The sequence below is a fragment of the Puma concolor genome, chromosome B3, assembly GCF_028749965.1.
Source record: "Puma concolor isolate L17-30 chromosome B3, mPumCon1.1.hap2, whole genome shotgun sequence".
NCBI classification, from domain to species: domain Eukaryota; kingdom Metazoa; phylum Chordata; class Mammalia; order Carnivora; family Felidae; genus Puma; species Puma concolor.
The window spans coordinates 85,354,349-85,368,800 of record NC_141672.1 but is presented as its reverse complement, the minus strand read 5'-3'; the positions used below and the strand labels follow the sequence as shown (position 1 = coordinate 85,368,800).

Below are 14,452 nucleotides of genomic sequence, written 5' to 3'. Positions count from 1 at the left end.
ATTCAGAAAAGAGTGTTAGCTGTAGAGACTTGGCCCTTGACAATAGACTTGATCTTCCTTCCTCAAGAAAAAATTTAGAGTCATTTTTTGTCACCAGCATCTTTACGTCTGGCACATCCTTTATTCCTTCAACAGTAAACTGAAAAAGATTTTGTGTGTATAGACCTTCCTGGAGGACAGGGGGATGCATTCTGGCTACTTCCGATTATTTAGTGAATATCATGTGTTAGAGCAGAGGTTGGTACACTTTTCCTGTAAAGACCAGATAGCAAATATTTTAGCCTTGTGGGGGCCACATGGTTTCTGTTGCAACTATTCAACCCTGAATGCAGAAGACATTCAACTTTGAAAGGGAATACATATAAACAAATGGGTGCAGTTGTGTCAAATACACATTTCTTTCAATAGTCAGAGAGAGTTGGATTTGGTCCATGGACTGTAGTTTGCCAACTCTTGTTTTAGAGGATGGATAACTTTCTAGTCTTTCATTATTTTATTGATACATTCATCCAGTGTTTGTTGGTCATTGCCAGGTGCTGTGATTTACTGTGTTCTAAACTTTACTTTGTTTTAATAGAAGAGAACCAGATAAACATCTTTACCAAGCAAATTAACAATGGCAACAATATCTGAAAGATTTAATTTGCGTTAGAAACTGAGGATTAGCCAACATTTATACTGAAACGGGTTCTTTGGTTCTAAGCATAAAGTAATTTTATATATAATCACAATACCATTAGTCTATATTGAAGGTCTGCTCGAATACAGTAGAGCAGGATTAAATACAGTGTGTGTAGGTGCACCTGGGTGGCTCAGTTGGTTAAGCATCCAACTTCAGCTCAGGTCATGAACTCACGGTTTGTGAGTTCGAGCCCCATATCGGGCTCTGTGCTGACAGCTCAGAGCCTGGAACCTGCTTCGGATTCTGTGTCTCCCTCTTTCTCTGTTCCTCCCCCACTCACACTTTGTATCTCTCTCTCTCTCTCTCTCTCTCAAAAATAAATAAAGATTAAAAAATAAAAAAAAAATAAAAATAAATACAGTGTGTGTATTTCACATAACTCAAGGGTATGTATACGGGTCAAAGACAGTGATAGGTTGGCAATGCTATGTAACAATATTTGTAATAAAATATAATGTTATATTTTAAGTCTATTCACACATTAATATTAAGGATAAAGTGTACTCACACATAAATAATATGTATGCAGGGCTTACAATGCAAAGCCAATGCACATATTATTAAGTCACAATTTTGAGAGTGTTCCAGGTCCTTGAAGCTAGTATTATCTCAGCCACCTTCCCCTCTTATAGTTTAGTATGTTCTCCTGTCAAAGGTATGGTGTTTATGGGAAAAAAAAAGAGAGGAATATCTATTTCTGGCTGAAAGGGAGAGCACTGGGTCACAAGCTTTCCAGAGTAGAAACTGTAGAACACTTGTTAACATTTTCCATAAGTCCAGTAAAACTCGATTATCAAAATTTGACAAAGTATAAGAAAAAAATTTCACAGGCTAACTTCTCTCATGGTCACGGATATAAAAGTAATTAATAAAATGTTAGCAAAATGAATTCAGTGACATATGAAAATGATTTGATGTCATGGCCAACTTGAGTTTATTTTAGGAATGGAAGGTTAGCTGAACACTTGACGATTGACATCATTACCACGTAAGTATTACAAAAGAGAAGAACCATATACTTATATAAATGGATACAAAAAATATTTGATAAAATGAAACCCCCACTTATTGCTAAAATAATCATAAAAAGACTCTTAGCATTTAAAGATCTAAGGGGAACATTATTAATTTTAAAGTATTAAAAGGTGTTTTACCTGGTATGCAGTATTGAACAATTACATCATTTATCACCATTTCCATTCAACCTGTATTAGAAGTCACCAGTGCAGTAAGTCAAAAAAAAAAATGAAATCATAAAAATGGGAATGTAAGTAAATAAACAGGTATTATTTGTGTGTATAGAGGATTTAAAGAATCTACAGGTGAACTATTAAAATTAATATAAAAATTCAGTGACTTTAAGAAAGTCACTGAATACAAAGTAAACGTACACAAATTAATTGCATTTCTATATGTCTGCAACAAGGAACTGGAATTTAAAATATGAAAAAGCAATTAGAGCATCAACAACATTAAATATGCAGGAATGAACATATGAAAAGAAATGCCAACTCTCTAACCAGAATATTAAAAATCTTACTGACAGAAATTAAAGAAGATGTAAGTAAATGGGAGAAATCCTTTATGGGTTGAAAGACTGGATCATATATGACTTCCTTGGAGGTAAGAGGAAAAGTAAATGTTTTTTTTTTTCTAAATAGGCAAGTTGGGGAAAGATGTTAACATGCTTTATCTGTACAGTTTGAGTAGCTCCAGTTCAATGTAACATTGTAGAACACTAAGCACTGGGCACTTGGACTGTAGAGATGTTGTATGTATGTGTGCACAGGGAGCACAGCCACTTACCACAGATTCAGTATTATCTTACGATGGCATTGGTGAAGCAAAACAGAATGTATACAGGGCTATAGATACATGATGGGAGAATGGTGCATTTTACCAGAAGTTGAAGTGTCCAGGAGAAGATACTAAGATAGTGACATTTGTTCTGGTTCAGAGATGAACCAGAATTTTCCAAGTGGATAGTATGTGTGCATGTGTGTGTTTGTGCACCATTTGGGGTTTGACTAGGAGCAGAGCGTGTGGGATTCCCAGACAAAGGGATTTGCATAAAAAATGGCACAAGGAAGTTCAGGGAATGTATGTATGTTGCTAAGCTGTAAGGCTAGGAGTATTATAATACCTTCAGATGAAGTCAGAAAGCCAGTTTAGGATCTGTTATGAATGACATCCAGCCTTGTTAATCAACTTTTCTATCCATGGGTTACTCTTCAAACCGGATTGTGCATAAGAATTATTTTCATATGTGTTTAACATGCAGATTCCAAGGCCATATCTCCAGAAATTCTGATTTAGTAGATATGGAAGCTTAAATTTGACCTCAGTGGCCCTTGAACGTCAGTTTGAACACAACCCTTTCAGGCAAGGCAGTTTTCCAAGCAGGTGTTTTTCAGATAACACAGCACAGGTGTGGAGATTGAGTTCATGTGGGGGTTGGGAGGCAGCAGGGGCAATATGAGGCAAAAAAAGAAAAACTTATTACACTAGCTCGAATAAGAGATGACTTTAATCAGTCACTTCTCTTGTAAAGTGTTAAAAGGTTTTTAATGGGTCTGGTGGCTTGCTTTGTGGTGAACACCATGAGTGAGGGAAACTAACCCTTGTGGTGTTTTGTAGCCCCCCGTGCCCAGCATGTGCCCTATCATTCCAAAGCTGGTGTTTTTGAGTAAATGCAGGATATGGCCTCCTCACCTCAGCAAAATTTTAAGGGCATATATATTTCATTTTTTGGATTCTCCAGTTTCTCCTCATTTCTCTTTCCCCATCTTGGATTTGGTGACACCACCTTCCTGGTGACAGTGTCCTTGGGTGTCCCTGACCCTTGCCAGGCTTACTTGAGTCTGTCCTGGCCTCTTCTGTGCTATTGAGTCTCCCCTCTTTCCTCCCCTCTCCTTCCCTCCTCTCCAAAAGTTTTTCTGCAGGTGTTCTCCCTGTGTGAAACTAATCAACCATTGAGTGCTTCCAGGACCCTGATTTATCAGTTGGTACTGATGTAATAATGTATTGTAACGAGCCTTCCACTGAGCAACATGTGTAGATGCACTAATGATGCAATAAGGAATAAACCTGAAGGCTGAAATTCTGGTGACTGCATGTTCACTGATGAACCATCAGTGCATCTAGCCTCATGCCTGGCATATATGTTTTAAATAGAGTTGGAGAATTCATGATGAAATGTGTGAATGAATAAATACATTTCAGGACAGGCAAGACTTTGAGCATATTGTGTCCTCCCAGGAAACCAGCACAAAGTCTGCCTTGTAGGTAGCGAGTGCAAAGATTGACTTCAGCTCAGAGACTCTCAGCGCCTGCCCCCACCCCCTTCCGCACCCACACCTCCACCCCCACCCCAAGGGGACTAAAGGAGCTCTGGTTAGCAAGGTAGATCCTGGCAGCCGGAGCCCAGAGCATTCATTCCAGACTGCTCCCTAGACATACACACCCTTCTGACTTTTGGAAATGACAACTTCTATTTGAGGCTGAACATTACTTAATTTATGGAGATTTGCTGGGTTGGGTTTCAGATATTTCCTAGGATTTTGGAGTCCAACATTTGTTCTCTGGATTTAAAGATGAAATAATGAAGATATAATCCAGGCAAAGCTTCTGCCTCTGGGAGAAGATCTATACACAGGATCCCTGAGTAAGTGCTGGAGACGGCAGGGGTTGACATGCTGACTCTTGGCAAAGCCGGCTTGGCCCTTGGGTGTGGATGAGCAGCCAGGAAGAGCTGGGTAGGGTCTCGGCAGCCACAGACCCCAGCTTTCGCAGGAGGAGCTTGAAACCCCTAGGGCCCTCTGCCGTGCATTCTCTGTGGCAAATTCAGGAAAGGGATTAAGTAAGACTCTCTTCCTCTTCTCCCTGCTCCCCAATTTAGACATCAGTATGGTAAAACGATCATTTGAAATGAAAACCCCTTAATGAATATTAAACTTTCTCTTTTTTGCCACAAATTAGTTTAACATTCCTTGGAGCCTCTGCCCCCCTCCTTATTTTAAGAACTTTCACATTTTAATGTCAAAACAACTCCCAGAAGTAGGAACAGTTTGCCCATAGATCCTGACTCTGGGAGGCTAACCTGTTTTGCAGTCAGACTCCCGTGGTTGGGGTGTTTAGGGTTAGTTTTAACACGCTGTGTCTTGCATCAGCTTGGGGTTGGTTTTCCATTTCAGAACACATCTCCAGTTTCATGTAGATTTAAAGTTACCACTCTTCAGTATTAGTTGGCTCTCCGCAGAGAGTTATTTGTCCTATCCGTGTTCTTTGTGATCCTGGGGGTTTTCCTTGAGTGATGTGAGCCTCAGTTCCTCACCTGCATAATGTAGACAGTATTGCTAGCTTCCTGGTGAAGTAGCTTTGAGGATTACATTAAATGAATATGTTTAAAGCACTTAGCACAATGCCTGGCACACATAAGTCATTCAGTAAAGTTAGCCTCATAGCGATGCTGAACTGACTACAATACTAAACAGACAATCACTGTCCCTCCTGAAGAAAAATATCATGTAAGGGTTTATTTTTTTATTTTTTATTAAAAAAATTTTTTTTAACGTTTATTTATTTTTGAGACAGGGAGAGACAGAGCATGAACTGGGGAGGGTCAGAGAGAGGGAGACACAGAATCTGAAACAGGCTCCAGGCTCTGAGGGGTCAGCACAGAGCCCAACGCGGGGCTCGAACTCACGGACGGTGAGATAGTGACCTGAGCTGAAGTTGGCCGCTTAACCGACTGCGCCACCCAGGCGCCCCTCATGTAAGGTTTTAATGTGTGCTGTCAAAGCCCACGTCGCATTGTATTATACTTAGTTACATAAATGCGTGACCCTCTCCTCCGTTAGACTGTATTCCTTCTGGGCAAGATGGCGGTACATTAAGCTCCAAAGGCCAGGCATCTATCATGGAGCCAACTACATGTTCACATTTAAAAACCACTATTGGGTTAAAAGCCAAAGTGTGGCAGTCAGGAAGTCCTGGGCTTTAATCCTGTCGATTCCTTGGCAAGTTACCTCTCTGAGTGTTGATGCTCTCATGTATAAAATGGAGATGATAATACCTCCCTTGCTGAGTCATTCTGAACATTAAGGAGGCAATGGATGGCAATGTTTAGTCAGGCACTGGGCTGTCAGGGTGTGTGCTAAATAAATTATGGTTTATAACGACTAAAGAAGAAGTTGACAGCATGTCTTTTTTTAATCACTATATGCTTTTTCTCTCTGCTGCATAACCCCTTTATTTTCAGTGACATGAGAAACCTGTCAGAGCCTTGCCTTGCGGAAAGGAGTCCTTTCTTCCTGGGGTGAGAGATGAGAGCCCTGAGGAAAACACTGCATACATAGGACCTTAGGTGTCCTTGATGTCAAGCAGTGAAGTCTCTACCACCAACCTCCTACTCTGGGCCTGGCCATTTTTCTGGGCCGCAGTCAGCATGAAAATGTTAATCTGATAATGCCACCCTACTGCTTTAAATCACTTATGACATGCCATTGTTCTTGGGATAGATGGAACTCCAGGCCCCATATTGGTCCCTATACACCTTTCTTCTTCCTCTTCAATTACTCTCTTTCCTCTCTCTCCTCTAACCACATCTGCCTTCTTCCCATTCCCCTCACCACAAGACTTTTGCACATGTTGTCCTTGTGTTCAGCACTTACTTTTATTCCCTCATTGATTTATTAGTTCCTATTTATCCTTCAGATCTTAGCCTAAAGCTTGCCTCCTCAAAGAAGCCTTCCCTGATTAATCTGAAATGGTCAGATTTTACTATTGCGTGCTCTCACGGCATCGAATACCTATCTTTGTAATGTTATTTACAGCCACGGTTTTATATTTGGTAATTTTTAACCCACGTAGAATCTTATACTTTTTGTATGAGTATTTGATTACTCTCTGTCTTAGTCCATTTGGGCTGCTATGACAAACTATTACAGACTTGGCTGCTTGTAAACAACAAACGTTTATTGCTTACACTTCTAGACTAGAAGTCCAAGATCAGCATGCCAACCTGGTCAGATTCTAGTTAGGGCCCTCCTCCTATCAAACACTTCCTGCTGTGTCCTCACATGGTAAAAGGTTCTAGGGAGTCTATAAGGTCACTTTTATAGGAGCACTAATCCCATCCACGAGGGTTCTACTCTCATGACCTGATCATCTCCCACAGGCCCCACATCCTAATACCAGGAATTTGGGGGTTAAGACTCCAATATGTGAATTTTGGGAATGATACAGATATTCAGATCACAGCGCCATCCATCTCCTACGATATACTATGGGATCTGTGAGGTAAAAGGTCTCCTTCTATTTTGTACATTACCATATCAAAGGCTCATCTTCAGGGGCGCCTGGGTGGCTCAGTCTAAGCTTCCGACTTCGGCTCAGGTCATGATCTCGCGGTCTGTGAGTTCGAGCCCCACGTCGGGCTCTGTGCTGACAGCTCAGAGCCTGGAGCCTGTTTCAGATTCTGTGTCTCCCCCTCTCTGCCCCTCCCCTGTTCATGCTCTGTCTCTCTCTCTGTCTCAAAAATAAATAAAACGTTAAAAAAAAAAAAAGACTCATCTTCAGCAGCCTACATTGGCATGGCCTTACCAGTTATTAAACTGCTGGAATAATTCAATGCCAGTAGACAAAAAACTGACCCCTAAAGCCCCTGAATGCCCTCTCCCCTCCTCCCTGCTCTGCCCCAGCTGCCCTGGTCACTCACCTGAAAAGCCTGGGATGTCCCCACAATCTAACAACAAATGGAATAATCTAGCAACAGCAGTGCTCCTCAAAACCCTGGTCCAACACTCTGGCTGGTGCCCACATCATGCCCCTGTCTCACTCATTCCTGACTGTTTTGAATGTCACTCTCTTTTATTGCCAGTAACCACAGAGCAGCCACATGGTAAGTTTTTGATAAACATTTATTGAGTGAAGTGTATGATTACTGCAAAGGAGATGTGGACATGGCTGCAGAGTGGGACTCAGCTGGCCCTGCACTTGTGACAAGGGCTGTGGCTCTGTTTCCTTATCTAAAGGGTCCCAGGAGCTTCTCAGCAGAGGCGTTTCTTCTAACTATGCATACCATCCCTATAATGTCTGGTTTTTGAGGCCTCAGATTCAAACCAGGGAATGCTGCAACTGTGGGGCTAGGGGGAGAGTGGAATGAGGGGGAAAAAGGGCCAAGGACAAGTTCAAATTCTCCCCTCCTCTGAATCTCTGGACCTCTGAATGTTTGCTCCATGATGGAGGGATGAGTTGACAGGAATAAGGAGAATTGCCTCCTCCAGACAGCAATGCCTTAGGCCAACCCCCTTGTTTCCCTATATGAAATAATTAAATTTTGACACAGTTTAACACATTTCTTTGTTTCTTGGGTCAGGAAACAGGCATCTCAGAGCATAGCTGCCCAGGGGATATGGAAGAGGAGGCAAAATGGAGTGCAGTGTTTGGCCTCTGTCGGAAAAGTGCTAATTATGAAGGTGAAGACAGAGGGCAGGGAAAGAATTCAGGTTGCACCTCAAGGGGATCTCTATTTCACAATCCATGGGGGTAGAGCCCCTTTAGCTGGCCTGCCATGGCAGCTGGGAATCCTGCAGTGATAAAACTTGCAATAAGGCAAGGGAGTGACTGCCTTCAACTCTCAGACCTTTGCCTCTGGGTGACTTCCATGAGGAGAAGTGGTCAGAAGACACAGGGATATAGAAGAAACATTTGTAAGTCAAACAACAGCATTCATGAGTAAGCCTCAGGTCCAACCTTACTTGGATCTCATTTATTGTAAGTGGGGATAAAAAGGCGAATGAATTATAATTTTTGCTCTCAGGGACTTTGGTTTAAAAGGGAAGATGATAGTGCATAAAGATAATTGTATTGAGTATGGAAGAGTCATGTGCCCAAGGAGTTTAGACACCAGAAACATTATTTTCTATAGGGCAGATGATGCTTCATGGGGAAGGTACCATTTGGGGTTTGAAGGCTGTGTGGGTTTGGCTATGTTACGATGAAGGAGAGACTGTTCTAAGTGTTTAGGGGAGTAGTGACCTGATCCGAGCTGTAAATAGTGCACTGGGCGGGTTCAGGGTGGGAGGGGAGAAAAATGTGAGGCAAAGGGTGATAATTCTACTGGTTGGGGCCACAGCAATTGAAAGGCCTGAAAGGTGGTGGTCAGCTGGAGAACTGCCTACTCACACAGGCTTTGACACACAATTAGTCTTGGGAGGAAGCCTGGGAGAAGGAGGCTGTGAAAAAAGGAAAGTCTGAAGTCTAGGTGAAAGTCTGGAAGAATGGCAGAGCCATTTTCATAAATATGAGACCCCAGAGAAACAAAAAGTATAGATGAAGAGGTCCCATTGAGTTTGGTGTAGTTTTTGTTGCACTTGAGAAGCTAACGGGATGGAGGATGAAGAATATCACGTGGGCATTTAGAGTGGAAGACAAGCTGAGGATGAAGGTTAGGAGTGAGCTTCACATTTGGGGGTGAAGTATATAAGGTGAAAGAGGCCCCAGGCAATGATAGATTGCCCAAGGATAGATTCCAGAGAGCAAATGGGCCATAAGCATGTACTAACATAACAGCAATCCCAAGGAAATAGCATGGGGGTCTGGGAATTCCTGGGGCACCCCTGGTCACTGGCTTTGCATGTGACCACCAGGGGAGGTGAACTGGGAGAAGTAGGTCTAGAAGCTGAGAAGGTTGACCTTTGGAATCTGAGCAGTATCTAGTCCCAGATTGCTGAGGAAGTTCCTGGGTTTTAGCATGGAAGTTCCAGAGTCTCAGGAAACCCCACCAATCTCGGGAAAATGAGACAGCTGATCACTCTCTGTATGTCAGACCTCACTGATGAGACCCCTGCCATAAAATTCTAGCATAAATAAACTGTCTCGCCTTCTTACCAAAGGACGAAACATTTCTTGTTGAGGCAAATGTGTATGAGAAAAGCAACTTTGTTCACAGGTCACTCAGCAGCCCTGCCATGTGTCCAAAAGATGAAATTTTACTTGGATGAAGCTGATCAAGTTTTCCCCCTAAGGGCCAGTGTTCATACTTGAGACTTGTAAAATGGGCTCCAGCTCTGGGGAAAAATGGACAGACCTTTCATGTTTTGATGTTTGCGTCTATGAGCTTGACAAGAATGGGTTTTTCACTATTGGGTGTTCTTCTTTTGTTGTGCATGTCACCTGGTTGGACTGTGGGCCTTGGTAACAGGTGAGTGACAGAAGAGACATAAGAAGAACGTTAAGAAATATGAAACTTGATATTCAAGGCTTCAACTTGAAAGAAAACTCAGTGCAAGCGGATGTGTTCAACCAAGGTCCCCCTGCCTCACTTAATGGAAATAAGCCAACAACCATCTTTGTTCTTCCATGCATGGTGGCTCTTTGGAAAACTCTTATCAAAATTATCTACCCAAAAACACTAGATGCTTTTGATATGTTCAGCTCCAAACTAGGCTATGTGGGAGAGTAAAATAGAAGAAGGAGAAGGAGAAGGAGAAGGAGAAGGAGAAGGTGATTGTAGATTGCTTGTTTTAAGTAATGACATAGAGGAAAATATACCTGACACAAGTAGAGAACAATGTGAAAGAAAATCTGAAAATTTTCCATCTTGTGAGGCATAAAAAAATAGGTGCTCTAGGAATTCAGAAGAGGAAGTGTGAGTCGGTGAAGTCCTTGAGGACTTCATGGAGGAAGGGGAGCTTTTGCTAACCTTATAGAAAAGAGGAAGCTGTGTGAGGTTCATACTTCATTCTCTGGTAGGGCCCAGCTTCACCTCTATTTCTTTGCTTTTGCTTTATCACTAATGACTGTGTTTAAAACATGATAGATCAGGTGCTGGGTGGGAACAGAAGTTTCAACTTGTTTCTCTTCCCTGCAGTCATTCCCAGGTTGATGAACAAACTGTAGCTTGTTTTTTATTCAATTTCCAAACTTTCAATTCAGCCATGTACCATTGGGTAGATATTGGTGTCATTAGTTTTTGTGTTATATTGAAAATGATGAGAGTTTCCAGTGTTTCTTTTTTCTCTCTCTTATGTTTGCTGAGGCAGAGGAGTTGGAATCATATTTCTAAGAATCGTTCATTTTCCTGCTACAGTCCAATGAGATAAGATTGACTTTACTCTTCATCTTGTCAGTATTTGGTCATTTTCTCAAGTTATACCAAAAAAACCCACATGGGATTCAGTTTGACCCTGTTTGGCTTATGTTTCTGGATAATCTAATGTTTAGAAAATGACCCTGTCAGGCCCTTCCTTAGCTGGGACAACTGGGCTTGAGCTGGGTGCCACAGAGCTTGAGTTCAACAGCCTGCAAGGCAAAAGCTGAGAGCTCTGAGTGACTCACTCTGATTTCCTTGTGGGGGCCCAGTTTGCACCACTTTCTTGGTAAAGCAAACCTCTTCAGAACATGTCACAATCACTGCGTCCTTCATTTTTTGCAGAAAAGAGGAAATGCAATTAGACACGAAGCTTATTGAAAGAAGGCTTGGAAATGGAGTGGACATGCAAAAGTGAGTCCAAGAGCCTGCATGGGTGGTACATGAGGACAGTGATGGGGCTGTGGGGAAAAGTAGGGGAATAAGACAGTACCCCTCTTCCAAGACAATGGAAAGGGGCAAGCAAAGGGCTGTGGGGCACTCCACACAGAGTGATGAAACACCATTCACTCTTTATGTGTGTCTTTCACTAAACTTGCAAGGTTGGGCAAATAGTGTGGTTCCTCCCTGAAGGCTGATGTCCCAACTTTTGTGTTGGCTTAGTGTGACTAACATGGAGAAATATTAGAAGTAAAGAACTTTGGTGAGTCTTGACTCAAGGGGCTGCTTGAAAACCACCACGACTGAATTCCTAGTTGTTGACATTGCGTATCCTATCCTGTTCACGCTCAGTGCCTGGCATGTAACAAATGCTTGTTGATCGGATGAATAAATGCATGGGACTCATGAAAGAACTGTTTCTTTTTTTAATGTTTATTTATTTATTTTGAAAGAGAGAGAGAGAGAGAGAGAGAGAGAGAGAGACAAAGCGGGGGAGGGGCAGAGAGAAGGAGAGAGACAATCCCAAGCAGGCTCCGTGTTATCAGCGTGGAGCCTGACACAAGGCTCGATCCCACAACTGTGAGATCATGACCTGAGCCAAAATCAAAAGTTGGATACTTAGCCAACTGAGCTACCCAGGTGCCCTGAAAGAACTATTTTTTGAAGGAAAGGGAATGAATAACAGGCTTGCCTTTTTCTTGGCAGCCATTACAATGAATACTCTCAAACGTAAAGATCGATCAAATATTCCAGCCATGTCAGCTGCCCATCATCATCTTCCCCATGCCTGCCTCCTCATTCTCTAGACTTAAGCATGGTTAGGTGAGAATAACTCGCAATATCTTAAAAATGTGACAGAGTGGGTCTTTGATCTAAATGTTTTTATTAAGCCAGCTTTTTTAGTGAGTCTAGTTAATGTCGCTATGGACACAAAGGATGGATTCAAGCTTTGCCTTCTGCCTCTGACTTGTCCATTGCCACTTGCCACAGAGGGAAAGCGTTAGGAGTTCAAGGCCCTTTTTTGTTTAGTTCAGAGTCCTCCTGCTGCTCCATTAGATGCCTGTCTAGAATTGCAGAGAACAGACGTTGGGACTTGAAAAGCTGCATGTGCTGATGTGTTCGGGGCTTTGTTATCATTTTGTGGAAAGTCTTGCACTGCTCTTAAAGTTCGTGAAAAATTATGTTTTCACCACCTCAGGGGGACCAACCCAAACATTTGCTAAATTTCTGCCTGAATTGTTTGGAGTCTTTTTATGGATGAAAGATGCGTGCTTCACAACCTCCTCACTGCTGGACCTGGGTGGTAAGATTTCCTTTGGCTTAAACACACACACACACACACACACACACACACACATGCACGCACAGTACAAGTGGGGGGAATCCCTGACTGAGATATAGCAATGTTGTCAAAAGAAATGACTCTTATAAATAAATAAATAAATAAATAAATAAATAAATAAATAAATAATCAAATATGTAGACTCAGAGCAGTTGGAGACATAACCTGGACCAAGTCAGTTCTGACCTAGGCCTGGAGAGCTTCTGTTCAATTCTGGTTAGATTTAACTCCTATTTACAGTGACAGGGAGTGGATATAAGTGTCATCTGGCTCACATTAGGAGTCTTGTCTCCCGCAACAGAACCTGTTGTACCAGGAAGAACTGAAAACTCTGGGTCGAAGTTTAATGACTGGGCTCAGGCTAGATAAGTGAATAACACTGAATTCATGTCCAACTTTTGCCAGAGAGTCAGTGCCTTTTCAGCAAACGCCAAACAAAACAAGCACATGATTGAGGGTTTGTCCAGCACTTCCCCACCCCACCTTCAGAAAGGCCTTCCCGGATAGTTCTTCAAATACATCTGATGGCTATTGGCCTACAGTTACCACATAGGTGATACTTTGGCCAGATTATATTATCCTTCAGGAAATTTATTTACCGCTAACAGAACAAAATGGAACATACATCCAGGGCCCGAGGGCATCTGCTTAGCGGATAATCGTAGCAATAAAAATTAATCTCTCCCTTTAGCAACCTTGGACCTGTAAAGAAAATGGTGAGAACAATATCTCTGAAGGCTGCCAGACCAAAAAGATGAGTCTTGTCCGTTGTGAAAAGAATATCCTCCCTGTCTGGATGTCTGTTTTTGTTAGGAATCATGTTTTTCTCATGTGAACTTGTGACCCAATAATAAACTACCTGGCTATTAAACCTGCTTTCCATCCTAAACCTCTCGCCTAGGCCTGCTGTGAATAGGTGTGCCTCTGCTTGTGGCCCGAGCCCATTGCCTACCCTAGCTTTAAGCATTTGTTCTAGGGTACTGCAAGCACCCTTCTGCTGCCATTTGACCTCGTGTTCCTGGCTGGCATATGGACAGTGGAGAACAAAGAGAAGATCCGACCCCTAGCTGCCTCTGGCAGGGCTGATTCTGACCCACGTTTATCCTCTGGTTCGTGTAGCGTGGATGCTTCATGAGTCCAGCTTGGCAAGCACTGTGGCCTTTGCATGTGAGCAAGTTTCAAGCTGGTCATGGTTCTGGCTTGCTCTATGCCGTTCAGTGAAGGGGTTTCTACATACATCTCAGAACCCCATGTAGACCCCAAAACCTGAGAACTGCAAAATTAGTTTCCTTTCTATTTCTTTCAGGCCAGTCTGTGGGCCCCTCACTTGTACACGTATGGCCCAGGCCCTCAGTAACTTCTCCTGTTGGACTCTCAAGAGTCTTAAACAATTTTCATGCTATTCCCTTCTCCTGAAACAATCGTTCCTAGGTCTTCTTCTCATGGCTGGATCCTTCTTTTCCTTTAGGACTCGGTGTCTTCTGAGAGGCTTTCTCTGACTGAGCTGCCACCATGCTGTTTGCAATTTTCTATCAGAGCACTATGTTCATTTTCTTTGAACTGCTTATCACAATTAGTTTGATGTATATGTCTATTTGTTTACTGCCTTTCTCTCCGAATAGAGAGTAAACTACCAAGTCTCTGTTATTCATTGCTTTACATCTAGCACTTAGCACACAGTAGGTTGTCAATAAATATACGCTGATTGAATGGATGAATGAGGCTATTATCAGCCCCTGAAAATGACCAGAACCCTACTTCAGTTTTCCCAGAAAATTTCAGAAAACAACTTTGTTTCAGAAAACAACTTTGTCTCTCTCTACCTAAATTAGGAGAGTGGAGAGAAGAGTTAGTGTAAGAAGGAATAGCAAGACACTTCCAGGGAGACTTTCAT

The 14,452-nt window shown here is 42.4% G+C and overlaps 1 long non-coding RNA gene across 5 annotated transcripts in view; it reads left to right on the top strand.

The window, feature by feature from the left end:
* Positions 1-14,452, top strand: part of LOC112855623 (uncharacterized) — a 457,783-nt gene that overhangs the window by 105,338 nt on the left and 337,993 nt on the right. For all 5 annotated transcript variants that reach the window (XR_015252571.1, XR_015252572.1, XR_015252574.1 and 2 more), the window contains 2 exons: positions 11,121-11,189; positions 12,415-12,519. This is a non-coding gene — a long non-coding RNA (uncharacterized LOC112855623). The remainder of the gene's footprint in view (positions 1-11,120; positions 11,190-12,414; positions 12,520-14,452) is intronic.